The sequence below is a fragment of the Eptatretus burgeri genome, chromosome 16, assembly GCF_056783735.1.
Source record: "Eptatretus burgeri isolate ZD-2024b chromosome 16, Ebu_testis_v1, whole genome shotgun sequence".
Lineage (NCBI taxonomy): Eukaryota > Metazoa > Chordata > Myxini > Myxiniformes > Myxinidae > Eptatretus > Eptatretus burgeri.
In genome coordinates this window covers 48,443,745-48,456,244 of record NC_140976.1, presented here as the reverse complement: position 1 = coordinate 48,456,244, position 12,500 = coordinate 48,443,745, and the positions used below count along the sequence as shown (strand labels likewise).

At 50.9% G+C, this 12,500-nt stretch overlaps 1 long non-coding RNA gene across 2 annotated transcripts in view; it reads right to left on the bottom strand.

The window, feature by feature from the left end:
- LOC147011041 (uncharacterized) overlaps positions 1-12,500 on the bottom strand; it is a 147,429-nt gene that overhangs the window by 125,557 nt on the left and 9,372 nt on the right. The window lies entirely within an intron of this gene.

Sequence of the window (12,500 nt, the reverse complement as noted above, 5' to 3'; positions counted from 1 at the left end):
CCGTGTTGTAGCTGCCAACAGGGCAGTTCTCGCAGCTTGCAAACTGTTGCCTTGATCCTGGCGCACATGGAAACGAACAGGGGGGGGCAAAGCAAAAATTGAACGGGGCTGGTGAACGTGGGCAGTGGGCATGGCATGGCAAACGTGGCAGGCAAACACAGCCCGCAGAAGAAGGCCGCTGCAGGCAAACACAGCCGGCAGACGAACTGGCCGGCACAGGCCTCGAAGAAAAACAGCCAGCAGATGAACTGGCCGGCACAGGCCTTGCAGCACACAGCTGCCGATGAAGTTAGCCGGCCTCTGCCTTGCAGCAAAACACGGCCAGCCGATGAAGTTGGCCAGCCTTTGCCGTTCAGTGGAGGTTGGTGGAGGGAGTGCGGTGGTGCTGGCCACTCGGAAGGCGGGCTCGGACCTACCTACCTGTCTCCCTCCCAACCTATCGCCTTTGCCTGTCACTGTACATACCCACTCCCTTAATTTGTGAAAAACCAATTTAGCCCCCACTTATTTTTTTTGTTGCTTTTATTTTTACTTCCCCACTATAAATCGTCCCCTAACCCCCTTTATCGTCCTTGTTCGGCTAACCTATACTGTCACCTAGCCTACTCCCAACCCCTACGTTCCCTTCCCGGAGGGGAACAAGGGAGAGCTAACGTCCTGTGTCGAGGCCCAACGAAGCCTCAGAATGGCCTCTCCAGAGTTCGGCGATCTTAACACCAAGTGGGTCCAGCGGCCCACAACGACAGCGAGGGGATGGATGGTGCGGAGGGGTACATCTCCTAATCTACCCTAACCATTTAACTGTTAAACTACCCCGGGGCTTTCAACAAGCGCCTCTCGCTTAAACTATTGGTTCTAACAACCCAGATTCCCGTCGCCTGTGTTGGTGTCCTTACAATTTCGGGCCTCGCCCCCAAATTTTCTCTCCGTGCCCTCACACGGTCTCCTGGCTGGGACACGTGGCTCCCTTTGGCAGGCACGACCCTCTGCCGAATCTCCCGCTATGGCACCCCCGGGCACTACACTGCCTCCGAGCCTACCAGCTCCCTAACACCGGGGAGTGCCCCCCATGGCACCTCCCCTGAAACGCACACGTGGCAGGCCGGCCTCCCGGGCCCCTTTCCGAGGGTCACCCGTGCCCACAACACTGCCCACGCGGCTAATGGCGCCCCGTGCCCCCGCACCAAGCAGGCGCACCCGTGCCCACTACTCTATCCCGGCCCCCCATGGGCCCATGGCCTACCGCGGCCGACTAGCCTGGTGCCCGGGGTACCCACTCAGCGATACTCACCTTTCGCAGCCACGCTCCCAAGCCCGTCAACAGGGCTCCTGCACCCCTCCAAACGGGTTTCGAGCCTACACACCCACCAACAACAAAACGACCTCCATTTTTCAATTTGACTAACCCCCTAACTCACTCTACTCTGACCCCGGGGTCCCTTGGGCGGGAGTCACTCCTCCCCCCAATCACTCATCGCACCATGCATTCCCCATTCACTCCACACACACAGACCCGCTGGCCTCACTCACTCAACAAGTACTCACCTCACAACTCACCAACTCTTCAACACACACACCGCTGAACTCTGCCATCCTTCTAACTACATCCCCTAACTAACTCGTGCTCCCACGTCATCCCTTACACTAAAGCACGTTCCTTTTAACACTACGTAGCTAAGCTACGTCCCCGCTACACATTCACAAGTCTGTCACGGTCTCCAAATAAATCATTTTATTTCCCAACCTAAAGCTCATCTAAATCCCTCTAACTAATCCATTCCACGGACTCCATGAGGACTTACCCCTGCCCCATGAAGTCGGTCTAACTAAGCTAACCCTTCCCCCTAACTAGTTTTCCATCCTGTGCCCAGGTAAGGGGGTCTTTCACCCCTTGCCCAGGAATCCTGTACACCCGAAAGTGAGGCTTGCTTTTTCTTTTTTTTTTTCCATGCGCAGCACCTGCGCGGCAACTCAGAGCTCGCGCACTTTGCACCTGGCCGTGACGTCATGCAGCTGCACGTGTTCCTCGTCCCTCCTTGGACGGGACCATCCGGCAGAGATACCCCTCCTGCCGGATTCCAACCACACGTGCAGCCATGACGTCACCGTGCGCAAAAAAAAAACACAAGCCCCACGTCTCGAGGGGTTTCCCACGCGAACACATGTGCTTTGCCCGTTGGAGCTTAACACACACGATCGCGTGGAGAACCCGTCCGGTCCAAATCCATTTACCTGCCTAAACTTTGTCCGTCCGCGGGATCGGCAAATCCACCGCGTGCGTTTCCGGACCGGGACTTCACTCTCGCAAGCGAGCACGTGGCGGTCTCGTGCGTTGCACAGCACGGACCGCGTGCTCACTGCTGGGTGAACCCGGCACGGTCCTCGAAACAACTACAGCCGCTACTCGGCTTTCTCTCCTCTGTCGCCGTCGTCGTCTCCATTCAACCCACGCACACCTGCGTGTTACGACGCACACAGTCCACTCCATCACATTCACACGGGGAGACGCGGCTGCGTGCTCCCGCATGCCAACCGACATCTCCCTCACATACCGCTCCCTCACACACACGGTCTCCCTGGCACACAGCGACCTTGTACACGGCCGTTCACTCACGCGTGCCTCACTACTCACACAAACCATACTACTCACACGTGGTGCTCCATTCACTCGCGCGGGGGCACTCACCCGCGGTGCCTCACCCACACACGCGAGGGCACTCAACCGCTGTGCCTCATCCACACACCGTGCCTCATCCACACACGGTTCCTCACCCACACACGCGGGGGCACTAACCCGCGGTGCCTCATCCACACTGGCCGTTTCACTCACACACACGGCCTCTTCCACACACGGTGCCTCATCCACACACGGCGTGCTGGGAAGCACGTACTCCGGCACCATCGCCACCACACCAATCACACACGGGGTCGCTTCCACACACGGGGACGCACTCACACCTTGCACCACACACACAGGGACAACCATACTGGGGATTCGTGTCCCCACAAGGGTCTCCGGGGCCTCTATACCCCCCAAGCTCTCCGTGCACCCGTCCACAGCACTCGTCCCCTCAACCTCGCAAAGCACGACCGAACTCACCTGGTCGTGACTCGCCTCAAGGGGGCATACTCCCTCCCCTCGTCCCTGGAGGAGGTCATCCAGCTGCTCACACCGGGTCCCCACACGCTCCGCGAACTCAACCTCACTATCCTCCACTACCTCCGTGTTTGTGTGCGCGTCACTTACCCCGTCTTCATCGTGTTTATTGGTCTCTGCTTCTTTCTGGCGTCTTTCCCTTATCTTTATGTAGGTCAACCTTGCTTTCTCTTTAAGTCGCTCCCGTCCTTCCCTGTTTTTCACTCCTTGCTCTTTCACGATCTCCGCGTACCTCATCCTTGCTTTCCGTATTAATTGTTCTTTTCTCTCCCTCGTAATTACTTTCACCTCGTCTCTTGTCTCCCGAATTACTTTTTCCTTACCCGCCTCCACCGCGGGCCTGTCAGCCGTTGCACCCCCTTCCAGCTCGTTTGTTCCGACACGTGGAGTCGCCATTTTAAGTTCCCTGCTCACGGCCTTCATGCCCGCCTGCAGGCATCGGCCCATGTTCTGCGTCTCACCCCGTAGCTTTCTCGTTTCTTCCTTCATGTTCGTTTCCATTTTAGTTTTCATGCGTTTTATTTCGTTTGTGAATGTATCCATCTTTTCGTTTATTTGTTTGTTCATGTCTTTCATTTCGTTTTTTATTTCATTTGTCATTGCCGCATTCATTTGTGCCAGCATGGTGAATAGCTGGGCCATGTCGGATGCACTCAAGTGAGCCGTTTCGGCAGGGGTTGGGGAAGGGTCTTGGTGGAGAGGGGGGGGGGAGGTGTCATACACCGCGGCCGCTGCCGCACCCACCTCGGGCCCTGGGTTCAGTTGGGCGAGTCCGTGTTCCTGCACAAACAACATTTCCTGCTCGGGGATTCCATCCTGGACCATGGATTCTACATTACTATTACACATACCTAATCCACCCGGCACCCGCTCGCCTTGAGACGCCATCTTGCTTCTCGTGAAGGGTTAATTTGCTCGCTCGTAATTTGGAGGGAATCGGGGGTCGCTTCTCTCACCCCTGGACCGATTCCCGTGAATTTAGCCGGAGACAGGAGAGCCCGTTTTCCTGTTCTCCGATACCAGTGCCACGAGGAGGGCGATGAATTTGTATCCCACTCCTGACACCAGTGTTGCGGATTTCACGCCCGCCGGCGTGCGAACGGCCACGTAACTCGAATCGCGGCACGTCGCCCACCGGACGGACAATCCAGTCGTGACCCTCTCGGACTAACGCCGGGAACCAGTCACGGGTGGACCTTTCGGTCTCACCGCGATCGAGCCAATCAGCCCCCGCGTGGGATAGGGTTGCTCGCCAAATTCGAACTACCTAAGTACCCACGCGGAGGGTAGACCGGGCGATCGCACCTCGCCGCAGGTCGACTTCGGACACGGGCCACTTAAGCGACCCGTTCCGTACTATCAGAATAACCGAGCGGTGTTATCGTCGACCTCGACGGTTCGATTAATTATCGGGCGTATTCAGCCCACTACCAACCCTTTACGTGAAGCAAGATGGGGATTCAATGGAGGAAAAGACGAAGCGAAGCGGGAGAACAGTTCAACAATAAAGCACGTTTATTCTCGGCACACGGGAAGCACACAAATACAATTCCACCAAATGCACACAAAAAAAGAAAACACAATTCCATTTACACAAAAAGCAAACATAAAAGTGAAAACACAGTGCAGAGCTAATACCGACTACCGAGCACACGGCAACACTTATACAATTCTACTTCACAGACGGCGCCGACAACACATACCCAAAACCAAGGAAAAGAAATACCCTCAAGAATGAGGTAGGCCTGAGGCCGAGACCGGGTCGGGCCTACCCGTCTGGTGATGAGACGCGGAGCGGCGATGGCGCTTCTCTCCGCGGGCCTCGTGGACAGTGCCTGGCAGGGGGGTGGGAACGGGGCCCCCTTTGTCGCACTATCTCAGCGCGGGGGGGGAAACAGGAGGGGGTTGCTGATGCTCGGGGTATAGAGGATCTTTATTATATGCGACGAGCGTCTCCACCTCGGCCAGGTCGCGCTGTCGGCCTCCCTCGGGTGCAGCTTCCTGCACGACGCGAGCACCCCCTCGTCTGGTGTCGCCGCCTTTCCACAGCTCCGTCCCCTCCGTTCCGACTCCAACGCACACGACGAGCAGCTCCACCGCCCGCGAAGTCTTGACCCTCTGCTTCCGACTCTCCTCTTCTTGACTCTCCGACCCGTTCTTGTTTGCGACTCTCTCGTTCCCGTTCTGCTGACTCTCCTTTGCGACTCTCTTCTCGTTCCGACTCCTTCTCGTTCCGACTCCTCGTTCTCGTTCTCGTTCTGCTGACTCCCCGTTCTCGTTCTGCTGACTCCGACTGACGAACACGGTCCTTTTATCCCCCCGTAACTTCGCCTTTGACCCCCTCCCTTTGACCTTTCACCTCGCTCCCCATTGGCCCGAGAAAAAGTGGGCGTGAAGGCTTTTTGATCCACAAATTTGCATATATCGATCGTTCTGGAGGCGGGGCCAAATCGCCCCTCGCTCACCGATTGGACGGCAAAAAGTGGGCGTGTGTCGTTTTTGATCCGTTTTTGAAGCAGAAAATCCGTGATTTTGTACACGCTGTTCAACGTGCGCCCTACACGAGTCCAGCATCGGTGCCCATGAGTGGCGCGAGATGACGGTGATGCGATGGTGGCGAGTTGTGACGGTAAAGGTCGTGGCGGTTGTGGTGAAGCGGCGTTGTGGTTGGTGGTTGTTGTTGTGGTTGTGATCATGGCGGTTGGTCCAAAATAAAGATAGTAAAAGAAAAACGGCTATCCTGAAGAGTCGCAGCACGTATAAATGACATGTATTCCCACTAGACAACGGGTTCGGGCCTAACTACACATGTACTTACCGAGATACCTCACCTAAGGGACCTGAATGGTGGTTTGCGAATCTGGTAACCACAACAATATATATATATATATATATATATATATATATATATATATATATATATACATATATATATACATACACATATATATATATATATATATATATACATATATATATACATATATATATACATATATATATACATATACATATACATATACATATACATATACATATACATAAACATATACATATACATATACATATACATATACATATATATATATATATATATATATATATATATATATATGAGCCTGGTGTTGGCGCAGTGGTTAGGGCAGCGGCTTGGGATCCAAAAGGTCCCGAGTTCAAGCCCCGTTGGGCCACTGAATTAATACACCAGGGGGTTGACTCAGCCTGTCATCCTTCCGAGGTCGGCGAAATGAGTACCAGTATACTGGGCCGGTGTATACCCTGGTTAAAATTGGTGTACCATATCCCTGTGTTGTAAGAGGCGACCAGGGTTGCGTCAGGAAGGGCATCCGGCGTAAAACATGTGCCAAATCACGATGCGGATCATACGGATGATCCGCTGTGGCGACCCCTAACGGGAGCAGCCGGAAGAAGAAGAAGAAGAAGAAGAAGAAGAAGAAGAAGAAGAAGAAGAAGAAGAAGAAGAAGAAGAAGAAGAAGAAGAAGAAGAAATATATATATATATATATATATATATATATATATATATGTATTTGATATATATATAAGAAACATGAAATAAGTATTTGATACATCAGAAAAACAGAACTTAATATTTGGTACAGAAACCTTTGTTTGCAATTACAGAGATCAGATGTTTCCTGTAGTTCTTAACCAGGTTTGCACAGACTGCAGCAGGGATTTTGGCCCACTCCTCCATACAGATCTTCTCCAGATCCTTCAGGTTTCGGGGCTGTCGCTGGGCAACACAGACTTTCAGCTCCCTCCAAAGATTTTCCTTTGGGTTCAGGTCTGGAGACTGGCTTGGCCACTCCAGGACCTTGAGATGCTTCTTACGGAGCCACTCCTTCGTTGCCCTGGTTGTGTGTTTCAGGTCGTTGTCATGCTGGAAGACCCAGCCTCGCCCCATCTTCAATGTGCTTGTTGAGGGAAGGAGGTTGTTGGCCAAGATCTGGGAGGGAGGTATGACTGGGAGGTAACGGTGCGCGATACATGATCCCATCCATCCTCCCCTCAATACGGTGCAGTCGTCCTGTCCCCTTTGCAGAAAAGCATCCCCAAAGAATGATGTTTCCACCTCCATGCTTCACGGTTGGGATGGTGTTCTTGGGGTTGTACTCATTCTTTTTCTTCCTCCAAACACGGCGAGTGGAGTTTAAACCAAAAAGCTCTATTTTGGTCTCATCAGACCACATGACCTTCTCCCATTCCTCCTCTGGATCATCCAGATGGTCATTGGCAAACTTCAGACGGGCCTGGACATGCGCTGGCTTGAGCAGAGGGACCTTGCGTGCGCTGCAGGATTTTAATCCATGACGGCATAGTGTGTTACTTATGGTTTTCTTTGATACTGTGGTCCCAGCTCTCTTCAGGTCATTGGCCAGGTCCTGCCGTGTAGTTCTGGGCTGATCCCTCACCTTTCTCATGATCATTGAGGCTCCACGAGGTGAGATCTTGCCTGGAGCCCCAGACCGAGGGAGATTGACTGTTATCTTGAACTTCTTCCATTTTTTAATAATTGCGCCAACAGTTGTTGCCTTCTCACCAAGCTGCTTGCCTATTGTCCTGTAGCCCATCCCAGCCTTGTGCAAGTCTACAATTTTGTCCCTGATGTCCTTAGACAGCTCTCTGGTCTTGCCCATTGTGGAGAGGTTGGAGTCTGATTGGTTGAGCATGGACAGCTGTCTTTTATGCAGATAACGAGTTCAAACAGGTGCAGTTAATACAGGTAATGAGTGGAGAATGGGAGGGCTTCTTCAAGACAAAACTAACAGGTCTGTGAGAGCTGGAATTTTTACTGGTTGGTGGGTGATCAAATACTTATTTCATGCAATAAAATGCAAATTAATTATTTAAAAACCATACAATGTGATTTTCAGCATTTTTGTTTTAGATTCCGTCTTTCACAGTTGAAGTGTACCGATGATAAAACTTTACAGACCTCGATGTGCTTTGGAAGTGGGAAAACCTGCAAAATCGGCAGTGTATCAAATACTTGTTCTCCTCACTGTTTATATATATATATATATATATATATATATATATATATATATATATATATATATATATATATATATATATATATATATATATATATATAAATTATACATATACACACGTCGCTTCGCTGACAGAAGTACCAATCTTTGCTGTGATGGCTAATCAACACTGTATATACATGTATGCCTGGTGTTGGCTTAATGGTTAGGGTGGTGGGCTTGCGATCCTAGTATCCTGAGTTCAAACCCCCTTTCCTGTTGAATTAATACCAGGTGGGGTTGACTGCCTGTCATCCTTCCAAGGTCAGAAAAATGAGTGCCAGCTTGCTGGTATCCTGTGTCGGAGTGGCGACCCATCAAGGATGGTGCCCAATAGCCAAAGAGACTGCTGAGGCAGCACCAACGCTCTGCACAGAGTGTGGTCCCAATGGATGGAAGTGTATTTCTATATATATATATATATATATATATATATATATATATATATATATATATATATATATATATATATATATATATATATATATATATATATATATATATATATATATACATACATATAGTGTTATGGATTTCAGAATCCGTTCTGATGAATGAATCCACACATTCAGGTCCTCAGACAGTTATTTCCTTAAATACATGTTCAGATTAGCCCCATCCCCATGTCTAATGGGATTTTAAATGTGATGCATTGAGAAGGGTAAAGAATAGAAACCCCTCTCTTATGGGAAGTTTTTTCTTTACCACAGGCACATTTATGCACATATTTCTTTCGCGAGCGCTGAGGCCCGCCCTTTTTCGAGTGCACGGGTTGTCATGGTAACGGTGTGCAAGTGGGGTGGGGTGAGCTTGGGGGGACTCTGCGCCCACCGAGATGATGGGCCGTATATATAAAAAGAATTGGAGAGGTCCGTTCAAGAGAAACAAAGCAGGAAGGAGGCGCGAGCAAGCAAGCGTGAGCGAACGAGAAGCGAGGAAGCGAGCGAATGAGCGTGCGGGTGTCTGACCAGCGCTAACAACAATACAATTCGTTCTTTCCAGTGCTTGGGCAAGCAAGCCCGAGTGCGAGAGAGGAAGCGAGCAAGAAGCGGGCAAGCGAGCCAGAAGGGTGTGAGCAGCGCCGACAACAAGTAAGGCACGGGTCAGACACCAAAGAGTGAGGCACGGGTCAGTCACAACAAGTGAGGCTTGGGTCAGTCACCAACAGTCCGTATGGGTCACTGGACGTCACCAATTTCGCGAAGTGTGAGGAGCTGCCCGTGTCACAGCATCAGGGTCTAAACCCGCGACAGATGATCTCCGTGCCCCCGAGACGTCGACTGGCGTTCAAGGCTGTGGGTGAGTGGGTGCACGGCAGGGCTGGGTGCTGGCGACAGACGAGACACGCACGCACACATTTCAGGATGTTTTCACTTCACGATGACTTCTCTCTCTCGTAAGCAAGCCGACTCTTCTCTCCCACCTGATTGATCTGCTGTGGGTACCCTTGCCTGTGTTTAGTTGTAAGTCAACCCCCGATAAGCATCTGCTCTCCTTCTCTTTCCTGTCATTTTGATTGATTTTGCCTGAGTAATTATTCATTTTGATTGCTTTGGAATTTATTCACTTATTTACCTCAGGAAATAAAAAGTTATTTTTATTTATTTATTTTCTTATTAATAAATTATTTATTGACTTCCAACCTGTCCATGTTTGTCCTTTCCTTCCATTGGTTTAGCATTGTCCGAACCTCGATAAACTGGGAGGTAATTACCACAGATTTGACCAAAAATAGTCGGCACGCACCAGCGGTTAAAACGCTCGGCCGCCCTAATTAAAATCTAATCAAGATAAGATTGGTGCTTTTCCGAAGGCGCGCTCTCTGGTCAGGTAACCAAGTGACCTCGAGTTAAACCGTATAATTAGACGGTGGACACTGGAACTCGTCGTTAACTGGGTGGCGTTTGTGGTTCTAAAACAACCCACCGTACCGCAACTTTAATTGTGAGCGGTGGCCCCAGGTCTGGCTCAACGAGGACAACCGGGGGTTAGTCCCCCCCCCCCCCCCGAGTGACAAGCTGGTGTCTCGGTTCCCATGGCCACAACAATATTTCTTCTTCTTCTTTCAGCTGCTCCCTTTAGGGGTCGCCACAGCGGATCATCCGTATGATCCGCATAGTGATTTGGCACATGTTTTACGCCGGATGCCCTTCCTGACGCAACCCTGGTTGCCTCTTACGACACAGGGATATGGTACACCTATTTTAACCGGGGTATACACCGGGCCCAGTATACTGGTACTCATTTCGCCGACCTCGGAAGGATGATAGGCTGAGTCAACCCCCTGGTGTATGTGGTGAATTGAAGGTCGTGACGTGTGATCACATGTTGCCCGGCTCGAGCACAGAAGAGATAAAGCTGAGGCTCGGCTCGGTCGGGGGGATTGTCCCAGGGGCATTGTCGTTTTATGTCGGCGGCTCACTTGGTGCTCATTGAATGGTGAGAATACTGATTGATATATAATACTGATTCATTTTGCGGTGATTAGTTGCGCGTGTGTACCTTACTGCTTATGTACTCCATGCTGCGTCTGTATTTCCTGGTGTGCCCGTAGAAGCGGCTCCAATCAAATGGAATAAAGCCTACACTCTGAAGGTTCTTCTCTCGTCTTCATTTCAATTTATTCCATTTGGTTTTCTCGGCTCTCTCAACCAACGATGGACAAGATCTACAAACCAGAGAGGTTCGACGCAGACCCAAACGCGACTGACTCAGAAATGAAATGGTCGCATTGGTTCCGTTCCTTCTCACACTATCTGACCATCATCGAAGAGGGAGCTGACAAATTGGCCGCCCTCGTGAATCATGTCTCGCCCGGCGTATACAGGCTCTTCTCGGAGTGTGACACCTACGAAGCAGCGATCGACGTGCTGCAGGCGCTCTACGTGAAGCGCAAGAACGAGGTATACATACGACATCTTCTCAACACACGCAGGCAAGCAGCCGGGGAGACAATCGATCAGTTCCTGCAAGCTCTGAAACAGCTGGGAAAAGACTGCAGCTTCCGGGCCGTAAACGCCGAGGAACACCGAAATGAAGCGACCCGGGAGGCATTTATCCAAGGACTTAGATCAGCCCACATACGGCAACGCTTACTAGAGAAAGCGCAACCCACTCTTGAAAAGGTAGTCGATCAGGCTCGAGCGATGGATACGGCTCAGCAGCAATCTGAGTCATTTGGGACACCAATGCTGCTAATGAATGCTGCTATGGTGGGAACTCAAGGAACCCCACTGACACAGACACAGCCAGACACAGGGGATGGAGAGACACCCGAGGAGCCGGATACCCAGACCACGTCAAACTCCTCAGCAACTGCTCCGGTTGGTAAATGCTTCTTTTGTGGGTACAAAAGACACCCCCGCCACAAATGCCCTGCCAGAGATGCCACATGCATGAATTGCGACAAGAAAGGGCATTATGCCAGGGTATGTAAATCTACTCTAAGGAGAAATAAACCCACTTCTGCGGCTCTCTACTCGCAAAAGAAACTAACTGCAGCCTCCCCGGGGAATCTATCCAAGGCTATCATCAACATACGAATTAACGGGCATAAGGCTGAGGCACTGATTGATACCGGTAGCTCTGAAAGTTTCGTCAACAGCTCGCTAGTGAAGGGCAGGAAATGGAAAATCCACCCGACAGACAATACGGTATGCATGGCCGCCACATCGCTACAGTCCCGCGTACGAGGGTACTGCAATGTTGAATTGGACGTAAAAGGGTACACGCATCGGGATGTAAGGGTACTGGTGCTTCGTGATTTATGCGCAGACGTAATTCTGGGTCATAATGTCCTCAAGCAGCACACGAGCGTCGAAATACCCTTTGGAGGAAGCAAACCTCGTCTAATTTTAAATGCTTTGACCACCGCCGAGGTAACGTCCCCCCAGCTGTTCACTAACTTGTCGCCGGTCTGCAAACCGATAGCGATCAAATCGCGGCGATATACCACTGCTGATATGAATTTCATCACTTCAGAAACCAAGCGATTACTGGAAGAAGGAATTATAGAACCGAGCGATTCGCCATGGCGCGCACAGGTGTTGGTGACCAGCAGCCAGAACCATAAGAAACGAATGGTTGTCGATTATTCCCAAACGGTCAATCGCTTCACCCAACTCGACGCCTACCCCCTGCCGCGCATAGACAAGATGGTCGAACGCGTGGCCAATTATAAGGTATTCAGCACCATCGACTTGCGAAGCGCCTATCATCAAATTCCCATCCGAGAGGAAGACAAACCTTACACCGCATTCCAGGCAGGTAGGCGCCTCTTCCAATTC